Source organism: Ascaphus truei, chromosome 1 (genome assembly GCF_040206685.1).
Source record: "Ascaphus truei isolate aAscTru1 chromosome 1, aAscTru1.hap1, whole genome shotgun sequence".
NCBI lineage: Eukaryota > Metazoa > Chordata > Amphibia > Anura > Ascaphidae > Ascaphus > Ascaphus truei.
In genome coordinates this window covers 325,714,605-325,727,156 of record NC_134483.1, presented here as the reverse complement: position 1 = coordinate 325,727,156, position 12,552 = coordinate 325,714,605, and the positions used below count along the sequence as shown (strand labels likewise).

Sequence of the window (12,552 nt, the reverse complement as noted above, 5' to 3'; positions counted from 1 at the left end):
ACCCCCTTCCCCTGAGAAGAAGCGCGTTGATCGCGCGAGACGATCGTCGGGTTTGTAACGTCACCACAGTGACGGTCACGTGGGAGCGCGACGGAACGTACATGCAGTTTCCTTGACTGAATTACTCCTAAGATACACTTGATACACAGGATGTCTTCCCTACTGGTGTCTCTCCAACACCACACATCAGGTTGTATAACTCCTGCATTACTGCAGATTATCAAGTTCTAGACAGCAAGCTACAATCACTCAAGTTTGTAAGGGTATATGTTTAGCTCGCTATACATTTAAACCACTGTGTCCACCTTATGTCATCATTATGGTGGTCATTAACCCAGGTATTACTTACTAATGGCTTTCCTGAGTATGCTCTATTTTGAGCTTTGTGGAATTGCTCTGTGTTGATATGTTACTCTGCATTGCATCTTGGTGAAGCTATTTAGCAGTGCTGGTATATTTTGGACATTGTCTCCTTATATATATATATGGGGTATTTAACATAGGTTCATACTAGCACCTCTAATCACCTTATCTTCCGTTTCGCCCACATGGGGATCTTTTTAGTTTATAGTATATTAGTTGTCATTTTATGCATTTCGTCGTATTTTAGCATGTAATAAAATTGTTTATTTCTGTGTTGTGCTCTAGTTTGGATTGTGTGGGTAATTTCCCATTGGTCCGCTATATTTTCATATTGGTGGTACTGGTTATTTAACTGGTACTTAATGTAGATTACATTACTATTTATAATGAGTGCAACCTCTAGGGACTTCTAGTGACAATCTCTGGTCACTTATCTGTGTTGTTCTTGTTGTTTTTTCCCTTTGCACCGTTGATTACATTCTTTATAGTTGGAGAGCAAGGTGTTTCTTTGTGTGTTCTTTATGTATAGTAAGATATAGTTTATAAAGGGATATTATTCAGTTGTTCAATGCGTAGAGTTCCTGTCTAATCATTTACTACAACAGGTTTTGGTCCATTGCTTTGTCCTAAAATTATGTGCTTTTATGTACCTAGATATTTTGCCAAAGGGCAGAGCTGAAGAAACTTCCCCCCAACTCCTAGAAAGTGTGAAGCCCAGAAGATGCTGTTTATAATGCTCTCCTTGTTTGAGCCGCTAGTACGTATTGTACTGTTTGACAGATATGCCATGACGCTGCTAAGGACAGTTGCAGTGTGTTTGTGAGCACAGTGGATAAGAGCTCAGCAAGTTTATCACATGCTCGCTTTGAAATGAATAGAAGTTCTTGTGTTCTGGGAAAAAAATACATTTCAAGATAAGTAACTTTGTTTCACTTGTGCCTTAGCCAACATGCAGAGACACAACATGGCCTTGGGTGATGATTGGGTCGGCAGTCTCCCTGACAAGGAGATGATTCTGTAACCACTTCCCCTTTCATGTTTGTATTTTTCCTTTGTTTTGTAAAACAATGAGGTACGTAGCAGTGGAGTTGCAATGACGTTTTAACCCAGTGGTTAAGCTGTGGTACGATTTCAAAACCTCCGATGTCCTCGAGATTTTGTTTTATATATTTAGATATATATATATACACGTTTCCAGGAAGTAATCTTTGTAAAATATGTAACATTCTGAAGGTTCAGCTTTGTCTGCATTATGGTGGTCATTAACCCAGGTATTACTTACTAATGGCTTTCCTGAGTATGCTCTATTTTGAGCTTTGTGGAATTGCTCTGTGTTGATATGTTACTCTGCATTGCATCTTGGTGAAGCTATTTAGCAGTGCTGGTATATTTTGGACATTGTCTCCTTATATATATATGGGGTATTTAACATAGGTTCATACTAGCACCTCTAATCACCTTATCTTCCGTTTCGCCCACATGGGGATCTTTTTAGTTTATAGTATATTAGTTGTCATTTTATGCATTTCGTCGTATTTTAGCATGTAATAAAATTGTTTATTTCTGTGTTGTGCTCTAGTTTGGATTGTGTGGGTAATTTCCCATTGGTCCGCTATGTTTTCATATTGGTGGTACTGGTTATTTAACTGGTACTTAATGTAGATTACATTACTATTTATAATGAGTGCAACCTCTAGGGACTTCTAGTGACAATCTCTGGTCACTTATCTGTGTTGTTCTTGTTGTTTTTTCCCTTTGCACCGTTGATTACATTCTTTATAGTTGGAGAGCAAGGTGTTTCTTTGTGTGTTCTTTATGTATAGTAAGATATAGTTTATAAAGGGATATTATTCAGTTGTTCAATGCGTAGAGTTCCTGTCTAATCATTTACTACAACAGGTTTTGGTCCATTGCTTTGTCCTAAAATTATGTGCTTTTATGTACCTAGATATTTTGCCAAAGGGCAGAGCTGAAGAAACTTCCCCCCAACTCCTAGAAAGTGTGAAGCCCAGAAGATGCTGTTTATAATGCTCTCCTTGTTTGAGCCGCTAGTACGTATTGTACTGTTTGACAGATATGCCATGACGCTGCTAAGGACAGTTGCAGTGTGTTTGTGAGCACAGTGGATAAGAGCTCAGCAAGTTTATCACATGCTCGCTTTGAAATGAATAGAAGTTCTTGTGTTCTGGGAAAAAAATACATTTCAAGATAAGTAACTTTGTTTCACTTGTGCCTTAGCCAACATGCAGAGACACAACATGGCCTTGGGTGATGATTGGGTCGGCAGTCTCCCTGACAAGGAGATGATTCTGTAACCACTTCCCCTTTCATGTTTGTATTTTTCCTTTGTTTTGTAAAACAATGAGGTACGTAGCAGTGGAGTTGCAATGACGTTTTAACCCAGTGGTTAAGCTGTGGTACGATTTCAAAACCTCCGATGTCCTCGAGATTTTGTTTTATATATTTATATATATATATATACACGTTTCCAGGAAGTAATCTTTGTAAAATATGTAACATTCTGAAGGTTCAGCTTTGTCTGCAATACCAGCAAATGTTAAACCGAACCTTCTGTATTCCACTTACACCAGGTTTCTGGGATAACTAATGTGTATGCAAACACATGATTAACATCTGATTATTTATGGGTTATGCGTGAATTGGAGGAGACAAGGGATAGGTTTGGCATTCGCTGTATTTTCTTATCTCTGCATCTGCCATTGTGTCAACCTCTGTTTAGATGTTCGTTGAGTCCAAATCTGGTTGCCTTGTTGATATTTGAGAAAACATTGATGTTGTGCTTTAGGATATCTTTTGTTTAACACACAAGTTCTTTGCAAATGTTGCTGTTGTACATGAGCTTTTGAGACAACACAAGCGTATTGTTAAGATGACCGAAGACACGTATGAAGACTTTTTGGGTTTTAAAACAAACATGAATAAAATATACCTGAAAAAACAATTATGGTTTCTAAAATATGTGTCTGTGTCAGTAATCCACAATAGTTACTTCCTCATTTTTTTTAATAAGGTTTTGTAATACAAAAAAATGTACCAATTTAATTTTGTTTAATATGCTTTTCAAAATAGAAAATGCATTTTTGGCAAAAGAATATTCCTACTCACTTGCCAAATCATCCTCTTTCACACTTCAAAACACATTAATAATTATAAGTAATATCTTCCTATAAAGTACTCCATATAAATTGTATGAAGAGTTTAATATGCTAAATATGTACGAGGCAAATAGGTTCTGGACATGTCTGTATAAAAACATACAGCAATTAGTTTTATGGGCTATACTTTTCACGAAGAGTTCCTAATGTATTCTACTATGTACACATGGGTCTCTTATGTAGTGTGATAATGGATGGTCACGGTTACATTTTTACATTTTTTAATCCATTGAATCCATAGCTATACGCAGGGAGATCTTTAATGTGGAAGCAATATTTTTAATGAAGTGCTTTGGAATGTAAAGAAAATAAGTTTATATGGTATTAACAAATTGAAATGGAATTGTGCATACACTGTAGATTAATACAGCACACTGTTCTAAATGTCTTTATAACAAGACTTTTTTTGTTGTTTTTTTTAGTAGGTTTGAAACAAGGGTCTCTAGAGCTGAATCATGTTGATTTCAGCTACGGGGATCCCCTGCTTCCAGAGATAATTACCTCAGTAGATGCTACTGGTTAAAGTCCTGACTGGGTTCACAATATGGCGGTTTAAAAGTCCTGCGGGCCAATAGGAATCCGTCATGTCATCCCTTGCGGCTTCCTATTGGCCCACGTGACACGGGACATTTAAACTCAGGAGAGATACCGGCAGCACCTGCTGAGGTAAGTTTCTCGGGAAGCAGAAGGTAGTAACAGTTGAGTAAAGACAAACTCCAACAAAACTTCTGTTTGGCTAGCAACATTTCTATCTAGGTCGCCTAAGGGCAAAGGCATATCTACTTATATTTCTGTCCTTGTTATAACCAAAGTTCACTACTGGGTTCGCAGTTTAGTAGCATATAAGCTGATGAACACAGGAATCAGGTATGATAAGTTAGCTCTGCTTTTGTTGTTGTTGTAAGCGTCGAAAACATAACTACATTCTGATTCACTAATTCACAATATACTACAGTGATAACATTAGTATTTGCTAAATAAGCTTTCTATACTATAAGGCAAAGATTCTGGATTCAGCCAATAACCTGCACACTCTGAGTCAGTAAAATCTTAGAGATGTAATCAAAAAGGAGTTTTACTTAGCTTTGGTTATGTTCTCAGTTACAGCTTGCACAGCTAAACAGCATACAACAGGAAAATGCTCCAAACACCAGGGGAAGCCCCAATAAGTCTAGTCTGATCCCAAGAGAGCAAAGTGAATTCTTGGCCAGGGCACCTGCACGGTCCAAGGAGAAGCTTCTGGCACTATCTCCAGCCTAGGCTCTTATTTATAGCATTTTTGGTTAGGCTTCCTCCAATCAGTGCTTAATGTTGTAGCAAATGTATACTTAAACTGACGAGTCACACTTCCTTTGTAGTAAACAACTCTATATTGCGTAAACATGTGACAGAGAGAGCTCTGCTCACCCAAAGCACATGCCATGGCCCACTTATGCTGATGTGGTCAAACATGTGGCACACTTAAGCTGTTGAGTGGTACTTTCCCATACATATACAGTAATTAATGCTGCAGAGACATTGACTTTTCCATAGAGACGCTGAGCTGAATATAGCCAAAAAGAGTCGACCAAAGATGATAACATTTACAGATGCATTGTAAGGGACCCCAACCCTCTCTAATAGCGTCTGAGATCAGATGCATTGTAAGGAACCCCAACCCTCTCTAATAGTGTGTCTGAGATCATATGCATTGTAAGGGACCCCAACCCTCTCTAATAGCGTCTGAATTCAGATGCATTGTAAGGAACCCCAACTTTCTCTAATAGTGCGTCTGAGATCAGATGCATTGTAAGGGACCCCAACCCTCTAATGGCATCTGAGATCAGATGCATTGTAAGGAACCCCAACCCTGTCTAATAGCGCGTCTGAGATCAGATGCATTGTAAGGAACCCCAACCCTCTCTTGTAGCGTGTCTGAGATCAGATGTATTGTAAAATCTTCTGTATTTGGTACAATTTTCACATGACCTGGAAATTGCTGATAACTCTTTAGGAAGGCCCAGGGAACCCATGGGTGCCCAGAAGCCCCTGTTGAAAAACACTGCATTAGATTGTATTTACATTTCTTTTAGCCTTTTACTCCAGATACTTTTTCTAATGGAAGTGATAGCACAACTCTTATTAAATGATATTTATAGTATACAAAAATATGTATATAGAATATACAGTAACCAAGAATATCATAAGCTTGAGAAACGACAGCCTTTTTTTTTCATAGTGTGAAATGCAATAGCATGACTGGCCACATTATTAAGTAGATTGGGTAGATGTTAAATAGATTGGTGAGGTTTAACAAACCACTGAGTGTTAGCTTTCTCCCCCACCAACCCCCCTCCCTCCGGTCACTCCACTCCCACCCGCCGCTCCTCTGCGCCGTCCTCACCTCTCCCCCACCAACCCCTCTCCCTCCGGTCACTCCACTCCCACCCGCCGCTCCTCTGCGCCGTCCTCACTTCTCCCCCCCACCAAACCCCCTCCCTCCGGTCACTCCACTCCCACCCGCGCTCCTCTGCGCCGTCCTCACCTCTCCCCCACCAACCCCCCTCCCTCCGGTCACTCCACTCCCACCCGCCGCTCCTCTGCGCCGTCCTCACCTCTCTCACCCAACAAACCCCCTCCCTCCGGTCACTCCACTCCCAGCCGCCGCTCCTCTGCGCCGTCCTCACCTCTCCCCCACCAACCCCCCTCCCTTTGGTCACTCCATTCCCACCCGCGCTCCTCTGCGCCGTCCTCACCTCTCCCCCACCAACCCCCCTCCCTCCGGTCACTCCACTCCCACCCGCCGCTCCTCTGCACCGTCCTCACCTCTCCCCCACCAACCCCCCTACCTCCGGTCACTCCACTCCCACCCGGCGCTCCTCGGCGCCGTCCTCACCTCTCCCCCACCAACCCCCCTCCCTCCGGTCACTCCACTCCCACCCGGCGCTCCTCGGCGCTGTCCTCACCTCGCCCCCATCAACCCCCCTCCCTCCGGTCACTCCACTAACAGACGCTGCAGCCACCACTCCAATTACAGGGGAGGGGGCTTTGTGGTCCTGTAACAGGGGAGGGGGCTTTGTGGTCCTGTAACAGGGGAGGGGGTTTTGTGTGTGGGTGGGAGGGGGGGACACAGTGTGTGTGTGTGGGGGGGGGACAGCGTGTGGGGGGGACAGTGTGTGTGGGGGGGCAGTGTGTGTGTGTGGGGGGGGGAAATGTGTGTGGGGGGGGGAAATGTGTGTGGGGGGGACAGTGTGTGTGTGGGGGGGACACACAGTGTGTGTGTGTGGTGGGAAGGACGACAGTGTGTGTGTGTGGGGGGGGCAGTGTGTGTGTGTATGGGGGGATGACAGTGTGTGTGGGGGACCCTGTGTGTGTGTGTAGAACACTGTAGGGGGGGGGAACGGAGCTGCGCAGAGGGGGGAACACAAACAGAGAGGGGGAGCGGATAAACCGACAGGGGGAGTGGAGAGAGAGGGGGGAGTGGGAAATTGTACTCCCGGGCAACGCCGGGTCTCTCAGCTAGTGACATATAAATGGTGCTTAATAGTGTGCAAATACCAAGCCATTCAAGACGCATAAGAGGATGTCGCATCCCTTGGCAGCACAGAAAATTCAATCACACGATCAAAGCATTTGGGCCTCAGCTTTAACTAGTTCGTTCACATCTTGTAAATGAAACCTTTTTGTTCAGCTATATGGCTTAATCCTAGATTCGATGCATTGAGTCGTCTGCTTGGCTCTTCATATTGCTTGCTTGCCTGCAAAGTACAGTAGCTACCCCGATACAAAGTTAGATACGGTGCCTTTATCATGTATCTTTTGAACACATCTTTCCTTTCCATTTGCTGAATGTGTGATTCATTGCTCCCAGCTGTTTAATACATTTGCAAAGGTTTTTCATTTGATGTGATCAGTACTGATGTGTAAGCGAACTAAATGTGCCAGGAGGATGAGCGGATGTAGGAAACATCAGTCTATCAGGAAATACTTTGAGAGGGATAAGATACTGTATTGTTGTATAGAATATAAAGTTCTTAGTGGCGAATCACACACAGAATGTTTGTGTTTTCACAGGATATATCCTCTAACCACATGACAGGTACAGCAGGTCACTCACCACATGCTGTATCCTTTGGTATAAATGCATCAGATTACAGCCACCTATGTCTTCCAGTAGTAGAGATCCCTAAGGGAATTCAGGATTTTGGAAAGTAATGCTAACACAGCAGAAAAGCACTTGTTATGGTTTTACAAAAAGAAAATATTTTTTTTGTATGTTGTATTGTATGTCTTTATTTATATAGCGCCATTAATGTACATAGCGCTTCACAGTAGTAATACATTTGGTAATCAAATAAATAACAGATAATATAAATAACAGATCATGGGAATAAGTGCTTTAGACATAAAAGTAACATTAAGGAAGAGGAGTCCCTGCCCCGAGGAGCTTGTGTGTAAAGTGCTTCAGATTAAGGCTGGGGCCATGGTACTGCAGACCATGCGGAGGCGTCCGCACGCTGAGCGAACAGACTGCCTTAAGGCAGTGTTTGCGTCCATGTGTTGTGCGTGCGCGTCCGCGCAGAAGCAGTAGGGGGTGTGCGTTGCGTGAGAAATCAGTTAAACTGATTTTCAGCGCGACAGACAGGTCACGTGAGCGGTTCGCCCAATGAGGGCGAACCAGCTCCGTGACGTCACTGGCACACCCCTAGACACGCCCATGGACGGCGCGCGTACCATGGCCAAAAAACGCACCCGCTTCAAGCGGGTGACGTCACGGCCGCGCGCCTCCGCACGGGCCAAGGCACTATGGCCCCAGCCTTAAATAGGCTTTATATTAAAATCTGGAAGAATTGGGGTGTAGTAGATGATTATATTTTCTTCTTTCTATTTTTTTTACAGTTAAGTGTGATTTTAGTATTTTCTTTGTTGTGCTGGAGCCTGTCAATGAAAATGATGTATCAAGGTCTCTTGGCTTCCAAACTGGAGCAAATAAACTTCACCAAGCTTATAAAAGTCAAAAATCCACTTGCTTCCTGTGGGACCTGTTTCTTGATAAATCTGGTGCACTGTTTTTGCTCCAGTTTGTCAACCGGAACACTGTATAGATTTACACTTGTGTTCAAAATCATAGGGCGTTGTTCATTAATCTGTGATCATTGTATTCAATCAGAGTTTTCGTGTAATAGTGCCCCTATATAACCCCCACAGTTTGTGTTAAAAAATACGTCGTTTTGTCAACATAAAGTCCTTATCTAGTAAGAAGCGATAGCACCGGTGTGGCACTATGGTATGTAAAGTACCATTGAAGTCAGCGGGGCTTCCCGTGTGATAATATCACAGTTTGCAGGATAAGGCCCACAGAGTTTTAATACAATTTCTATAATTTCAGAATTTCTAATGCAGCATTCAGTTGGACATGTTTTTTTTCCATTGACCGTGTTTTAAGTGTGTCTCTGAACTATTCATTGTTAAGTTTCATCTTCTTAAAGAGGCAGTCCAAGCTGTACTAAAAAAAAAATATGTATATATATATATATATTTTAATATATGCAGCCTTTGATTACCTTTATTCAAAACGAATGACCTAAACTGCCGATCAATTAGTTCTCCCATGATCGATCCGTAAAGATCCTGCTTCCCAGGGTTCACTATATGGCTGCCTTTCAATCTCAATCAATTCTTCGGTCAGTGTAACTCAGCAGCTACAATGTATTCTTATATCACTAAGGTAACATTATCTATTGTTACAGTTTGCAGATAAAACTGCTGGGAATATTGGCAACAAACTATCACAAACATGCAAGTGTTACAAAGATCTTGCACTGCTGGCGATATATGCTAAAAGCTACTATAGGAATCAAAGGATGCTCAGTATATTAAAACATTAAAAATGGCATTAAGAGTTAAGGAATAAAAAAATGCAGTAGTATTATCTAATAATGCTTCCTCTGAGCAACACCACCGTATATACCACCAATCAGGTACATGCATTTATATGACCCATGAACTCCATTCTGCATCCAGGGGATGGCCTATAGCTAGTGTGTATGGAGAGAGATACGCTATCTACCATTTGATCACTGTTCCTCTAAGTCAGCGGTGCGCAAACTGTGGGGCGCGACCCCCAGGGGGGGCGCGACACTGCCGACGGGGGGCGCGGGGTTTACAGAGGCCCAGCGCGCTTCCCGAAGGCACTTAAATTAAGTGCCGGGGGAGCTGCAGGGCCTCTGTAAACCTAACTTACCGTGGCTCCGGCGGCTTCCTCCCTGCGGCGCCATGGCAACGCGGCGTCAAAATGACGCTGCGAGGTCATGTGACGTCACGTTGCTATGGCAACGTGACGTCATTACGCCGGAGCGCGGGTAACTTGGGCTTGGGGGGGGAGCGGGAGCGAGGGGACAGCCATCAGGGGGGCGCAGGGAAAAAAGTTTGCGCCCCCCTGCTCTAAGTGACACTACCTGCTATGCCCACAACTAGGTATATCCATTTATTGCACTAGGTGCACTCATGTACTTTGCACTGTAGCTTCCTATTATGCATATCCTCTTCTATCACCTAACCTCATATACAGGTCTGCTTTAAGCCGCTATTCTGCCCACAGAATGTCTAGGGTTAAGTCACAGCTATACGCTTGATACCCCTCGAGCGCTGCAATTGGCTCCTTAGACTATCAATACACTGGAGAGTGATTGGGGAGATCTCGAGCCCCGCCTAGACTAAGGTGTACATATACGCCACACAATCACTCAGTAGGGACCTCCTTCCTTGAGAAAGCGCCAGCCCCCGAGCGCGAAACGTACGTCGGGATGACGTCATCGCGTTGACGTCGGAGGTCACGGGTGAGATCGCTCCGTTACTGGGGAGGGAGGGTGCAAGTTTGTGTACCGGAGGTTGGGCTATTTTCAGCGATTTAGCCTCAACAGAGTACTACACAGGCCACTGCCGTTAGCTGTGGGCTCAAGAGTGTGGGCTGCACATGATATATATGGTAGCAGTGTAATTACTTGAACACTGCCACATGCAGTCACACTGACCATGGTACTTCCTACACTACCATTGATTGATACAGACTGAGGCACCTTTCTCTGGTATTGCTATATCAGCGGCAGTATACACACAATTACTCCACCCTCTCCTTGATTTAGGTGGTGGATTTTGCCATTGTATTTGCTAGTATTATCTGCTACACCTACATTACCAGGCATTACTATCCCCACCGCATACCTCCCCTATCGGAGCTACCAATCAGGAGGGTTCCATTTATGAATGAGAATTATAGATGTTAATCTATTATTTACCTCCTGCATATACCCGCACCTGTGTTTTAGTTGTTTTTATTACTCACTGATTTTTGCGTCGTCATAATGTGTATATATATGTTTAATAAAAGTTTATTATTTTGCCTATAAGGCGTTTTTAGGTAATTGATCACTCCTAGTTCAGGGTGCGATTACCAGGGTCTCTCCTACAGTTCACTCCAATTTATATCAAGAAGCACTACATCCTTGTTACCCACTTTATTAGCCTGTCTGTGCAGTGGTAAAAGGGATCTGTGGGAGATCTCTCTGTTGTCTTCCTTTTTACTTGCTATGCCAGTACCATCCCTTTGCACCGGCTATATTATCTGCTATCTGGTGAGCGGTATACTATCAGTTATTTCGATATTATCTAATAATACAGAACTGATTTATTTAAAAAAACACATATGTACAGTAGGATATTGCTTGGATTTCCTCTTTAATAGATGTATCTCATGGTCAATAATAATAATTCATAGGAACAATTAATTATGGCCCACTTCTAGTTAGCTCACTTGCATATTTCAGATCTCTTTTCTACAAATATATACACTAACTAGTAAGCAATAAGTTTGATATAGAGACCCTTAAATGTTGATCACTTAGCCGTATTTGGTCATTTACTACATTTCAACTTATGATAGCAAACCATACTGTTACTTTAAATGCCCAAGGGGCCAGCAAAACATTGCTGAGAGAAGTTCATTACGGACGACGAGGTTAACATACTTTGTGCTCATACTGATTTTGTTGCAGCAGTGTTGTTCATTTCTTTCGGCCCCAAATAACTCTGTTGAGTCCCTTGAGTGGACTGATCAGTGTCAGTCTTTCCCATAGAGAGAGCCATATGGATAACATTACTGTGTATTGCAATACAAGGTTACAGCAAAAGGAAGAATACCAATGTAACAGACTCGGTGCTCTCTCGTGTGATATGTTGGGATATATTGTGATATACTGCCTTGCCTTTATCATCGAATTGCATGGAATCTATGTGATATTCTGAGTTATACTAGGATATGTCTGGGGGAACAGTGCAACGTGCTACATCTGCATATGTGTATATAACATGTAATATAGAGAGAGACTCAGTGCTACAGGTCCCAGCATCCCCTTCTTAATCATCAATCTAATTGTCACTCATTCTGGTCTCCTGAAGTCTTTTTTGACAGGCTGTGCAGAGCTGTTTCAAGTTGTTTACCATGTTATTTGTATATAAAAACTGCTTTGTAAGGGTTTTTGCCACCGAAGCCTGAATTCAGATGTCACTGTATGTTTCATTCTACTATTTCTCAGTCTTCTAAGCGTTTCTTTTCAACCACACTAAGGCCATGATCATGTGGATGCCATACATTAACTCTGATTCGCCTCTTAGGAATTTTTACTGTAGCCTCTTTAGGAATTTGACATGAGTTGAGTGTTTCCACCTTACCTTTTCCACCAAGAGGTTCTTCTTAGTGATAATAAAGACAGGAGTATACAATGCAGGAAAAGTTTATATCAAGACTCATTTTACACTATAAGTATAATATCATATAATCATTTCTATGATTCTATATTACAATATAGCTTGAAAGTGGCTATGCTAATAATATTACATCCCCTTTTCCTTATGACTTTACATCTTTTGTAGGTATATATATATATATATATATATATATATATATATATATATAAAAAATTCAAATAATATATACGCTGTTTGAGTGGTAAAATAACTTTGATTGTTAACAAAT

The 12,552-nt window shown here is 42.3% G+C and overlaps 1 protein-coding gene across 4 annotated transcripts in view; it reads left to right on the top strand.

Moving 5' to 3' along the window:
* The window catches only part of BMP2K (BMP2 inducible kinase), a 164,046-nt gene that overhangs the window by 65,318 nt on the left and 86,176 nt on the right, over positions 1-12,552 (top strand). The window lies entirely within an intron of this gene.